The sequence below is a fragment of the Gallinula chloropus genome, assembly GCF_964237585.1.
Source record: "Gallinula chloropus genome assembly, chromosome: 24".
NCBI classification, from domain to species: domain Eukaryota; kingdom Metazoa; phylum Chordata; class Aves; order Gruiformes; family Rallidae; genus Gallinula; species Gallinula chloropus.
In genome coordinates this window covers 1,215,670-1,227,298 of record NC_140109.1, presented here as the reverse complement: position 1 = coordinate 1,227,298, position 11,629 = coordinate 1,215,670, and positions in this window count along the sequence as shown.

The following is an 11,629-nucleotide window of genomic DNA, read 5'->3' as shown; positions in this document are numbered from 1 at the left end:
ACAGCAGAGTTCTGATCATCCTTCAGCAGCCAAGCAGAGCCTGCAAAAGGGACAAATTTCATCCCGGCCCCAGCACGTCCTTGCAGAGAACAAAACCCCTTATCTCACTCAGCCATGTGTCGCCTGCCGCAGGCGCGGAGCGGAGCAACGCCCAGAGCCAGCCCGGCTGCCCAACGGCCGGACGAATGTGGGCACACTGGCACGCAGGCTCACACCAGCAACAGGAAAACACCTCCTCTAACCACCCCTACCCGGGGCGAGGTCCCAGAGCTAGCCTTCCATGGTCCCTGCAGCCCAACCTTCCCCTTCCAAAATCCACCCACTGACAGCAAAACCCCAACCTAACAGGAAGAGCTCGGCAGGGAAAACAACAATAGAGGTTCTCAGGCTAAAAGGTATGGCAGATCTTGCCTAAATCCAAGGCCAGATGAAGCCACACTGGCATCCTGCGATTGCCCTGACCGATTCTACGTGCCTGCTTTGGAATAAGAAATGGTGCCCTAGATGTTCCCTATTTTCTTCCACTAAGTATAAAGGCAATCGAGACGAACAGCTCAGAGATGCCTACCTCAAAGACTTATTAAGCAAGATCAATGCCACCTTAGGAGGCCTCTAAACAAATACAGCATAGCTAAGAGAGGATTAAATTAAGAGGGTGTAAGTGTTTACAAACATGAAGTAGCAAAGCTATAGGGCTGAAGATGAATTCTTTGATACGGTCCACTGGGCAAGAGGATTATGAAAAGAAGCAGCTGACAACGTAAGAGAACATCCTGAAAGAAAGAAGGGGACTTCAAGTTCTGGCTCTCACGCCACCAGAAGCCATGCAGGCCACCGTGGCTATCCTGGACTGCTTGTCATTCATGCATTTCTAAATCTCAAGCAGTACAAGACAATGTTTTTCTCTGCTAGCAGGCTTTATGCATTTCTCCAAATGCTGCAGAACTGAGCAGGAACAGCCCGTGTTAGAGGCTTATTCATAAACCCCTCTCAACAGTCATTACACCCTCGGAAGTCTTAACATCTGTTCTGCCTTTCTGTTTAATACCTGGTACGCCCCCCACTCCCCCAGACACTCACTCCCCTCCAGTCTTAAAACAGCAGAGGAAAAAGACACAGGAAAACAAAGTCGCTTTGTCAGGCAGCCGGATAACAGAACCCAACGGGGGCTGAAGGACAGGCGTTATCAAAATTAACTGGGTTAAGGTTTGGTCCATGGAGAACGTTATCCCAGACACGTGAGATGTGACCTGGCATGACTGTATTTCAGCAGAGTCTCAGACACTAAAAGCCACCAGACTTTCTTGGGAAGGAGAAGAAAACACTACGAGGAAAGAGAAAAAAGACAAGAAGAAGAAGGGGAGGGAGCTTAATAAAACATCCTTTATCATACTGGCCACAGAACAGCAGTAGCTGTTGCAGAAATGGCTGTTCATACACTCCTCCTGTTTACAGAGACTTTAATGCCATACATGACATCACCAACAGGAACCTGAGAGACATAAAACACATACAGGGTGGGACAAGTGACATGTCAAACTGCTACCAAACACAAAGGGATGCAAAAGGAAACATTTGCTGTCTGTAACAAGGATTTAAGCAGTTAGGCACATGTAAAATGCCAATATGTAAAACCAGGGTGGAGAAAAACACAGGCCCCTGCTACCCTGTTATGATACCACTTGGCACAGATGTAAGGTGGCTTTTTCTATTTCAAGGCAGTTCCCAAGTTGATCCCACCAAGGAAGGGCACTGATGATTACAGAGAGAACTGAACACGCCTTACACCACGGCGATCTAATGACACCAGAAGCATCAAGTCTATGTTGCACCTGCTTTACATTCTGAGCTTAAGAGCCAGATCTAAAGAGGCAATACAGAGGGAAAGGTAGCTCCTCACCAAGGTACTGCCAGGACAACAGTGACCCAAACCCACCCTGTCCAGATCCTGCACAGTGCCACAGAGAAGAAGGAGCAGCCGTGCTCCACACACCAGTGAGCAGACACACACACGATGAGGAGACGCACCACATCCAGCACCCAGCCAGGGAACAAGTGGGACACGACAACTGAATTCCCTTCCCACTCCAAGGGCTGGGGATCCTTCAGGCCGGAGGTGAAGAGCCATGGCAAGGCCAGGCCCTGCTTCCCCACGGTCCCCCAGCAGCCACAGCCCTGCTGCTCCCACTGCCAGCGCTGTGGAGACAGTGCCTTACCTGACATCAGGAGCCTTCTGAACCAGAACCTTAACAGAACACCAAACAGACACATCCTCTTGACATGACCGAAAGCAAGAGGAAATGAGATTTTTTTTTCCCCCCTCTCTCCACTACATTTCCAATGTGGCTGTTCCCATCCAATAATGGAAAGTATTTTGTTTTACTAACAAGCAAATTAAATTCCCTGTCCTTGTGCTTTTCCTTCCCGTGCATCCATCACTCAGCTGCTTCTTGGTATGAAAACCCTCTCATTCCCCTTGATATCTTGCAGTCTGCCATAAGACAAACACAAGACAAACCCCTCACAGAGCCAGTGAAACGCCACCTTCTCTTTACTGTCACTGTCTTGTTTGGTGCAGAAGAAAAACTTCCTGCAACTCCAGAATCTCTCATTCACACGCAGTGCAAAGAAGAGTTTTGTTTTGCCACCCATTTAGCTAGTACAAACAGGCTATACAATGCTTTTCAGAGACTTGGTACTCAATGAGCAGCACAGTCACAGAGGCTACGCACGACTCTGAGCTGCACTAGAGCCCTTTTGCACCGCTCAGGCACCGTCCTGTCTGTAGGACCTGTGGAGTCACGACAAGGCCCAAGTGTAAGTGAGATCTATGCTCACCCTCTTTCCTGCCCACACATGGAGTCTAAAAGATCATCTCAGGCACCCTGAAGCACCATCCCTCTGTCCCAGCCCTGGTTTCTCTCTCCTGTTGCAGAACCGCTTGTCCTGGCCACAAAGAGACTAAGCAGAGCGGCCTCAGTCACACACATTCCCACCTAAACTGCCAGATCTGCTCAATAAAGAGCAATACCATTAAACACGTAACAAGAGAGAAGCTTTTTCAGCTCATGAGTGTCAAAAAGGTACATTTTCCTCCTGTCAGAAAAAGTCATTCCACACTTTTGTCTCAAGAGGTGTCCATGTCCCCCCTGCCCCAGTAGAAAACACATTTCCCACCCTGCCTCTGCAGCATCCCAGTACAAGCGAGCGAATCCCAGACTGCTGATGAAATGCACATGGCAGCGCCTGCAGAGAAGCCCAGCAGCCGGGGCAGGTAGCTGAAGCAAGGAACAGATGTCTGCTAAGGTGCTGTAGACACCAGCAGCCATTCCTGCTCATCAACTATTCTTCCTGCCCTCACCTGAAGTGACCTTTCTTTGGACGGCTACACCACTTGACCTACCAAGAAGCAAGCACATCCTTGACAGGCTTTTTGAGTTCAGATTCGAGCTGGATCCTACACCCTTGCCACTTTTCCTGCTTTAAGCTCTCACTGAATCAGTTCCTCTTGGTGTTCCTCCCAGCACCAGCCCATCCTGGAAGCTGAATTACAACCGGTGGTTCTCACAAAGTCAGCCTGGCAGGCTCGAAAGCAGTTGGACTTGAAATACTCCAGTTTCAAAGTTAACCCAGCTGCCTTGACAGTCAGCCACCCCAGGTACATACGGATTCCCAGAAACTCAGACTGAATCCCCCCTTCCTCATCACGACCGTCATGCCGTGCTGTCACTGAAGCCAGAACACAAAGTAACCAGCTCTGGGAAGAGCCTAGGCTTCAGAAAAGGGAAAAGATAAATAAAAACAAACAAAACCCGAGGAAATCTCATTTTATACTGACCTGTCCGTGATTGTGGACTGTGTGCCACTCATTGGAGCCTTTGGCAAGAAGTCGTATTATCCAATTTACATTTTACTCTTACTGCGGGAGTATCAGCGAGGCTTTGGCCCCCACATGCACTGAGGTTCAGGATCCAGCCTTGCTCCAGAAGAGGCATGCACAGAGGACAAACTCAGTTCAAGGGCAGGGAAGGGGGGAAAAAAAACAAAAAAAAAGAAGAAAAGGGGAAAAAAAAAGAAAACAAAAAATCCCAAACAACTCCGAAACTCCTCTTGCAGTCACACAGAATATCCAGAGCACGGCAGTGGGGTGCGGGGGGGGTGCTCAAGGAAGCCAACCAAAAAAAAAACCCCAATGCGACAAGGCGAGCCGGCCCCCTCCACGCTCCCTTGGCCCCACGGCCGAGGGGAAGAGCAGCGCGGGCTGGTAAAGTCCTCCGAAGCCACCAATCCTCGCCGGTCCGGAGCTCCGGTGGGGTGGGGAACCCCCGGTGTCCGCACAGGCGGCAGGCCGGCGGGGCCAAGCCGGGGAGCGCCGGCTGCTCGCAGGGCCCCCCCCCTTAACGCCGCCGGGGCCGCTCCCCTGGTCGCTCTCGGCAGGAGGGGGTGCCCGCCCGCCGCGGGGTGCCCCCTCCCCGCCGCTGTTTACGGCCTCTGGCCCACGGGGGGCGGGCGGCGCGCCCCGCCGGCTGCCGGTGTCCCGAGGGCCGCCGCGCAGGGGCCCATGTCCCGCCGCCGGCCCGCCCCGACCCCCCGCCCGCCGGCTCGCCCGCAGGGGGGTCGGGAAGGGCGGCCGCCCCGCACCCCGCCTCTAGGCCCGCAGGTCCATGCCCCGCCGCTCCGCCTGTCCCGCTTCGGCCCGACCTAGCGCGGGGCGCGGCGGCCCGGCCTGCCGGCGAGGCCCTAAGGGGGCTCGGACCGCTCAGCCGCGGAGACGGGGTGGGGGGGGTTCTCGGCCTACGCTCGCCTCGGTCCCGGCCCGCTTCGGGGCAAAGTCCCTCGGTGAGTGTTGGCAGCGCGACCCGCTCCCGCCGCTCCGCTCCTCTCGGCCCGGTTCCGGCCCAGCTGCGCTGGTGCGAGGCGGGAGCGTCGCGTCGCGTCCCGGCGGAGCCTGCGCCGGGCCGGCCCGGGCCGCCTCCGCGTTCGCCCCTCCCCTGCACCGCCCCCTCCCCGGCGCTTTCGGGGGGCCCCCGCACCTCCGACGGGCTCGCACCGCCCCTCCTGCCGTATCCTTCCGCCGGCGCTCCGCCCGACCCCTCCGCCGGCGGCAAGCCGCTCCCCCGCCCGCCCTCGCGGCCGCCGGCTCTCCCTAGCGTCCCCCGGAGGTGCTTGTGGGTGTCTGGGTGCCGGGGCTCCCGTACCTTTCTCCTTCGGTGCGGGGAAGGGGCTTCTCCTCACGGGGCATTCCCCCTTAGCCCGCCGCCCGGGGATCCCCCCCCACTTCCCGTGGGCCCGGCTCCGGCGAGACACACGTCAGCCCCGCTGGCCGCCCCGGCCTCCCGCTCCAGGGCTCCCAGCGGGCCGCTGTGCCGGCCCCGGCCTGCCCCGGCTGCGGGCGGGGAACGCGGGGACGCCGGGCCGGGTTCCCCCGCAGGGCCCCGACGGGACAGCCTCAGCTTTTTCCAGATTGGCGGCCGTTTCCTTCTCTCCCCATCGCCGCCGCTGAACGCTTCCTCCCCCTTCGGACCGCTGCCGAAGAGGTCTTCCCTCTCCACCACCCCCGGAGCTCCATCTCCATCCTCCTCCCTCCCCTCCCAGCCCGCTGCTCTCAAGCTCTCGGGAGCCCGGAGCGTCCGTTCCTCCCTCCGCACGCTGAGAAACGGGGCACTGGAAAGAAAATAACGCAGCAAGTGAACGCGCTGAGGTGCAGGGAGCCGAGTAGCTCTGGAGCCTGGGACAGTCAGCGGCTGCACCGTTTACTCCCAGGGCTGCTGCTGCTCCCCATGATGCAAAAAACTCACCCCTCCCTCCCATATGAAGAGGTGAGCACCAAACCCTCTATTGCCGTGGCTGTTAAACACGGAATATCTGGCCATGCAAATCCCAAGGTGTGTCAATTTCCCTCTCCTCAACCATGGCTCCCAACAGAAACAAACCCTTGTCGGTCCCGTGCTGTGAGTCCCTGCTGACTGTGCCACACAGCTTCCGAGAGAAGCGCCCGTCTCACCGCAACAGGCGTTCAAACAGCAGAGCCTGGTTCTGACAGAGCACAAACAGCACGACACAGAGTGTAACAGAGCAAAAGCCAAGTTCCAGGCACATTACTCAATGCCCAAATCAGCTTGCTAATGCAAGGTGGTAAATGAGATCCCAGGTGGGCACTCTTGCTCTCAAACACCCAGGAACAATAACCTCTAGACACAAGCACTTCAGGAGCCTTCCATGCTCCTGTGCCTCATCCTGCCAGGAATTATGGCTCACGAGCACCACAGAAGCAGCATGGAAACCAGGCTGGCTCCATGGCCAGGGAAGGTGAGCACTGATACCTGCCCTCCCAGCACAGAGCAACTCGTGGAACATCCCATCAGTCTTTCCTACCGAGTGCCAGCAGATCAGCTGATCCAAATCACATGGGACACCATACTTCTGCCTTTTAATTAAACTTACCTGGATACACTTCCTCAAAGCCAGGACAGCAGACTTGGAAAAAAGTCTGGAAAACAGGCTTCTGGAAACTGAGGACCAGACACATCCTTAAGCATACAGGACCATACCTTGTTTGAAGGTATATCCAGGATGCTGCCACTCTACAACATGTATTTTTTTCCTCCTTGGAGCAAAGGGAGAGCGAATCTGGAAGCCTGCAGGAGACTGCTGGAGAGCCTGAAGGATTTGTTGTTTTGAAGAAGTTCGGTGCAAAGAGGGGAAGCGTGGGATGAAATCATTTTCTACATGGTACTTAACATATGTATACAGGATATTTATACTTCCTCTTTTGGTTTCTTTTTGAGGAAGATGGAGGCTTGACCAAAAAAAAGAAGGGGGGGTTGGGGGAGGGGTGCAAGGTATGCAGCCACAACTGCATCTCGTTCTGCAGCTGTGTGCAGCACACAGGCCAGGGGTAATGGCGTGCCTGAACCCACCCATCCGTCCCTCTGTCTGTCTGTATTTTATATCTCTTTATTGCATCTTCTCTGCAATAAATGCCTCTCTAGTTTTAACTTGGGAACATCGGGTACGGTACTGGGAGAGAGGAGGACTCCTGGGAGACCTGTTTCATGGCAGGCACAGCACTTGCAGAGTAGGCCTTGATGCTTTATTAGTACTTTAATTACATTTTATTGCGCATGACAACATAATGATGATAATAATTAGCTGGAGGAGATCCTTAAAAAAAACAGGCATTGGGAACAAGAAGGAAACTTATCCTCTGCTGCAGTAAATGGATATAAAATTCAGTGGAGTGGCAATGATGAACATTTCCAAAGTGTACTGGGTGGCGTCTAAAGAAGCATCACACAAAACTCCACCGATAACAAAAAGGCAGCAAAAAAACCCTTACACCACACGGTTTGGTAAATTAACTCCTGCTGTAATGGGCTGCATTCATGTTTAATGTGACAATTGAAAAGAAGAAGCAGTAATAAACCAGTGCAAAAGGAGGCTCTGAAACCGTAACCGCTTCTCCTTTCTGCAAGGGCTGCTGTTTCGGGGGGAGCTGATTGTGTACCTGTGTCGATTGAGACGCCGGTTTATGGTGCTGCTTCTGCCTGGGCAGTTTTATAGTGTGAAATCCAGGAGCAGGGGTGAGAAAAATCAATAAGCAATTACACTGTGCGGTACCAATTACAGTAAATTACTCGGGTTTGTTTTCGGGGGGGGGGGGGGGGGGGGAAGCTATAAAATCCTCACTTAGCCAGAGCTTACAGATAGCAGCATCACACAGCCGGGGATGCTAGGGGTGGAAACTCAACCTCACCGGTCCGTGTCCCCAGGACCAAGCACCCATGTCCCCAGCATCTATTTTTTACGTTCCAGAGCAGAGCGAAGCGGTTCAGGTGAGGAGGACCCCGCAGCGAAGGTGGGGTACTGGGAAGCACAGCTCCTTACGGTGCCTTGAAGGACGGCTCCAGCCCTTGGGGGCTGAGAGGAAGGGCTCGGGGAGGGGGTTTTGCCAGGAGCCTCGCACCCGAAGGTCGCTGAGGAGCTGTTGCCATCTGCTGGGAGGTCCCGGGGTGGCACCTCCGGCCCTTCCCGGCACGGGCGGCCCCAGGCGGTGCCGGGGCGGAGCTCCGGGGCGCTCCGGTCGCTGCCCACCGGCGGCTCGGGTTAGGCTCCGGTCCGCTTCTCACCGCCACCGGTACATTTCTAATGCCTGTCCGCTCGTACTCAGCCCTTTTTTCTATTCAGGGAACCGTCCCCTCGCAGCATCTCTGCTAGGGGCAGCATAGAATCATAGACTCAATCGCCTGGGTTGGAAGAGACCCTTGAGAGCATCAAGTCCAACCACAGCCTAGCCCTGCCTAGCCCACCTCTAGACCATGTCCTCAAGCACAACATCCACGCCCCTTTTAAATCCTCCCAGGGATGGTGACTCCCCCACCTCCAAGGGCATCCTGTTCTGATGCCTGACAACCCTTTCAGTAAAGAAATTCCTCCTGATATCCAGCCTAAATCTCTCCGGGTGCAATTTAAAGCCATTCCCTCTCATCCTATTGCTTGTCACCCGAGAAAATAGACCGATCCCAACACCTCTGCAACCACCTTGGCCACGTCTGAGGCAGCTGGAGATGGTAAGGATACCCTGAATCCAATGCAGGCACGTGTCTATCCTTGCCCACCCGCTGAATTTTCTAGCCAGGTGCTGATGCTAAACCACTTTCAACGTGACTTGGATGCAACCTGCTTCAGAAGCTCATACGGCTGATCCCATGGCCACTAATAGCCGCCTGGATGCAACTCTAATGTAAACATTTCTTAAGGATAAATTAATAATTTTTAAATTAATATTTGTTTTATTAATCCATGCTGTGCTCCTTGCAGCTGTTCAAAGCCTTTTACCATCTCACCCCTTGAAACAGGCCCATGGCTTGCGGCTGACAGACCGACTAGCTTATCCTGCATTCAGCTGACTGGAAATGCATACAGGGCTGGTCTGTGCTTTTAAGTCACTTGGACACAAACACAGTACTTTGCTGAGACACAGATAGCCTAATCTATCAGGGCTTCCACTGTGACAGCTTATTACAGTTCCTAAACCTGGATAATCCGCATCGCAGTAAGCATTTTTATAGCACTAAGCTTGCTTTCCATATCGGCATAATTAAAGCAGCAACCTTTGTAAGGACAGCTGAGGCTGCTGAGCGTCCCGGCATCTTTCTTTCTTACTGCACTCTGTCAGAATCAATGTCCTCTGATAAGAAGGGGGACTTAAAAAAACAAAAGGGTATTTTTTATTAGGGTAAAATCTAAAGGAATGGACAGTATTATTTCTCATCACATTTGAAGATTATCTCTTACACTGAACAGACCTTACACAATTTCAACAACAACCTAACACAAGCATTGGGGGAAACCTGCACTTTGTAACATTTGAGAAGCCACAGAAACCCACGCTTTCACTTTCCCAGGCAAAACTAACTACGGGCCAAACGCTCTTACTTTCCTTTGCCAAAGCCTTTCCATATGCCTTGATCTGTTTGCTTCCTTCTTAAAGTCATTTTCTAAAGATCCCTTCTGTTGCCAACTTACCAGCCAGCAAACTGCCCCAGGAAACAGGACAAAGCCAGCAAAAGCCAGCACCCTTCTCTACCACGGGTTCATGAGGGCACATGTTGAAGCTGATGTGGAAAGGAAAAGTGCTGGTATATCAGTACAACCAAACGAGAGCTGCTCCTTGCCCAGAAATTGTGTATGGGAAGCAAAGTGAATGCAGACCGATTCTCTCTCCATCTCTGATGTGTGATTTCTTTGGAAATGGCAGCAGATGTGTTACTTTACTCCCAGCCAAGCTGTACAGAGTCTGTAAATCCCAGCAACATGCCCATGACTTCTGTGAAGCTTCAAACTTTCATCTTTTTTGTCTGCGAAACAGACCTGCTGGCAGCTCTGGTATCAGCCCAACAGCACACTCTGAAGACAGAAGATGCTATGCTTTTACATCAGGGCCTGGACTGCTGTTGCAAGGGAACAAGCCTTGAATAACATAAACCTGCAATTTCTTCAAACACAAATAAGAGGTTCAGCTAGTCAAAGAGGGCAGAGAACTGAAAGAGGAGGTTAATTTTATAAAACTCCACTGCAGGGCCAGCAGTCGAAGCAAAAAGGAGGCAGCAGGGAAGGAATGGCTTTAAAAGAAACAATGGGGAGGTAAAAAAATGAAGTTACTTGGGGGTAGAGGGGCAGATGTAACTCTTTACAGCCAAAGCACGTCTGCCCACCGACTTAAGGCTAGATTCTGATGTGTCACTCCTGAAGATGTGAAGCTTGGAAGACATTTGCAGCTCCAAAGCCTGGCTTCAGAACACTGCTGTACTTTCTTCCCTGCCTCTGGATTAGCTCAGGGGCTAAACAAACTCCCAGCGTCAGCTACCGCAGTCCCCAAGACCCCCTCATCATGCAGTGGGTCCAGCATCTCCAGAGGGCTCCACGCTGCACAGCTGCTCCCCAGTGCTGGAGGATTTGGAGGTAGATTTAAGGGTTACATCCAAACAACTAAATTGGCTTAACTATTTACAGAGAAGAGACTTTGGGCATGCTGGTTCTCTGGCAAAACACTGTGACTGTAAGCAAGGCAGAGAAGCTGTTCCTTACCCACACAACGTGCCAGGTCTTTCCCTGAGCGTGGCTCAGCTACATGCAGTTTCAGAGCTGCTGGTACAGGCCATGCAGGGCAGAGTCTCCCTTCCCTTCTGGGTCACAGAGATTCCTGGTGGTGCCCAGCTGTCGAAAGCATCACTGCAAGAAATGTTTTGCTCTCCTCTTACTTTAGGAAGGTGCTCTGAGGCAGAGCTTTTAGAGGAGGAGCATGGAACTCTCTAAATCGCTTGATGAAGCTGTTCCATGCATTGATGCAACCTACCACGTGTGGTTTATGAATGAGAAGAGCTCCTGGTTCACGGTGTGGTTCAGCAGAACCTTCTCCTCCAGCACACAGGGCATGGAAAACAAAGGAAAGGTTCTTGCTCTGCGAGTTGTCTGAGGACAGGCATGTGAAAGGCTGGGGAGCAAATGCTGTGGAAGACACGCACCCTGTTCAGCCAGACAACAAGCTGAAGGCACCTATTAGCAGACATCAAACTACCATGTTTGCAGGAACTGCTCAGAGAAGCATAGCTTCTCTGCCTGTTAACCTGTTGAAGAAGCAGTAACGGTGAAAGCTGTACAAGCTGTGAGCTTAGTCCCTACAAAGCACTCACCCAGCATCACTTTCTTCACAGACACTGGCAGTGCCGACTCATCCAGCAACACACAACACACCTTAAGAACTGCATCGAAAGGAAACAAATTCATCAGTTAGTTAAATAATCTTTATTTTATAAAACATCATACAAAGCACCTACACCATTCATTGGTGGAACATCAGTTGCTATTACACAGTAATTCAAACACAAGTTATTCTTTCACACTGAGTCTGCAGTTTCCTTTCACAGTTTGCTCTACCCACTACAGACGAGCCTGAGGACAGGCCCCCCCACGTGCTCTGTAGCTTAGAAGTTATACTTCTCCCAGGGTCTGTGATTCTATGCTGACACAGACTACAAGCCCTTTCTCTGCGACATCATGGCTAGCTCTACCTCATAAAGCGATGCCTAATTGCTCTTTTGTTTTCCCATGCCCTTGTTTGACTTTT